Here is a 2500-nt window from a genome sequence, read left to right on the forward strand (position 1 = left end):
AAAATCTAAATTTCTGAAGATTTTTTTTACTTCATTGGTCCGACTTCCTTCGCTCCTGGAAGTTTGTTGCAAGTTGTTAACTTTTCGGATCACTGAAGATGGAAACTTTTGACATAAAAATTGGAAGAAATCAAACTGATCCCATTTTCTTACAAGAGTTATTTGGTTTTAATTCATGCATTTATCATTCATCAGAGAGAGAGAGCCTTAACTTACCTTATTGCCTTATTTTTTGTTTGGGTTCCCCCAGGTCCCTCAGTGTGAGGCACCTCGTATATCCACCAGAGAGTTGCTAATACATCTTCCGGTGTATTTTGCATCTTCCAGTCTTGGATGGTCTGGGATGCATCTTAGGTATTTATCGAGCTGATTTTTAAACGTATCTACGCTCACTCCTGATATGTTTCTTAGATGAGCTGGCAGCACATTAAATAGTCGCTGCATTATCGATGCTGGTGCGTAGTGGATTAATGTCCTGTGCGCCTTTCTCAGTTTACCTGGAATGCTTTTTGGCACTATTAATCTACCTCGGCTTGCTCTTTCTAATACTTTAAGCTCCATGATGTTTTCAGCAATTCCTTCTATTTGCTTCCATGCTTGTATTATCATGTAGCGTTCTCTTCTCCTTTCTAGACTGTATAGTTTTAAAAATTGCAGTCTTTCCCAGTAATCAAGGTCCTTAACTTCTTCTATTCTAGCAGTATAGGACCTTTGTACACTCTCTATTTGCGCAATATCCTTTTGGTAGTGTGGGTACCATATCACATTGCAGTACTCGAGTGTACCACTTTTTAATTTTCTGAAATAAGATCCTTCTGTCTCTTGGTATGCACGTCTTTTGTTTATTGTTTTTTTCGGTACATATTTTTCAACAATTTTCTCCAGTATTTTGTACAGTATATCCGTATTTACCTGTATATTATCACTTATAAATACATTTTTCCATTCTTTATTCAGTTCTTCATTTATTTCTGACCATTTTATATTCTTACTGTAAAAGTTATATTTTCCATATCCTTCCCAAAGTTTTGTGCTTTTATTAATTCTGTGATCACTTGCTTTGGAATGAACTATCAATTCTATGACATTGTGGTCTGAAATTCCCGTGTTATACACTATTATTTCTTTAACATAATTCACCTCATTCACAAATACTAGATCTAGGACATTTTCCTTTCTTGTTGGAATGTGGTTTATTTGTTGCATATTATGTTCTAATAGCATATCTTGAAGCTTTTCAAATTGCCTCTTTTCTTCTGCGCTACTATTACTATCTTTTATATGTATACATACAACCACTTTCTTCTATCCGTTCTTTCCAATCCACGAAAGGAAAGTTAAAATCTCCGGATAGGAGTATATTCCAGTCTTTATGGTTTCTACATATATCGTCTATTTTTTCTATTATTATGTCAAACTCCTTTGTGTTTGGGGGTCTGTAAACTACAATATTCATTAGTTTTTCAAATTCAAATTCTACCGCAATCAATTCACATTCTGTGTTGCTGTATTTTTCACATACTTTTCCTTGATTTATGTCTCTTCCATATATTGCGGTTCCCCCTTGATTCCTATTTTTTCTGTCTGATCTATAAGTTTGGAAACCCTTTATCTGGTCATCACTGCCAGTCTCTTGGGAATACCATGTTTCACTTATATTTAATATATCTATTTTTTCAATTTGGGTTAGTTCTTCTAAGAACTCTATTTTCCTTTTAGAGTTACTCGTGACTAAACCCTGTGCATTCATTACTATTATGGTTTGTGTTTCATCCCCATTATTTAATATTGGTAATAATATGGATTCTCCCATGCTTCCTTCCTGTTCTGATATGATGTTCTTTTCTTCATTTCCCGGAATTCTGCCATTAAAAAATCCAACTTTTCTATTATATTTGCTCTTTCGCCTTCATATTTATTTGTGTGTGTATACCTGCAACTGTCCCCATATCTGCACCAACCCCTGGCATTATAGATGCATTCTTTGTAGTTGGGCTCTAAATGTGCAGGTTTGGGTTGAAAGGCCTCATATCTTGGGGCTCTTGGTTCAAAGCGCGGTATATACACGGCCTGCTTTTTTGTTTCTTTTTTTTGTTTCTTTTTTGCTTTCATTTTTCTTTTCAGTTTGCTGAGTTTTCTTACTTTCATTCATGGTTGCAGGATGCATATATCGACATTTTTTGTTGTAAATGCATCCTTTTCCTTCTTTTAGGTTTTTGCATATTTTTGGATGGAGATCTCTGCATTCGTCTCCATATCCGTCTAAATACGCACATTTACCATATATTTCATAATTATGGCATATCTTTGGATGCTTGTAGTAGCATCTTTCGCCAAATCTGCAATTCCCTCTTTTCAGCATATTGCAGACTATATCCTTCTTTTCTATTTTTTCTTGTTCTTGCTCTTCCCTAAAATTATGTAGGTCCGGGTAGAGTCTCTTGGGTCTATTATTTGTTTCCATCTGGTAATTTATTTCTTCATAAGTATGTTGTTGGAT

Source organism: Palaemon carinicauda, chromosome 15, assembly GCF_036898095.1.
Source record: "Palaemon carinicauda isolate YSFRI2023 chromosome 15, ASM3689809v2, whole genome shotgun sequence".
NCBI lineage: Eukaryota > Metazoa > Arthropoda > Malacostraca > Decapoda > Palaemonidae > Palaemon > Palaemon carinicauda.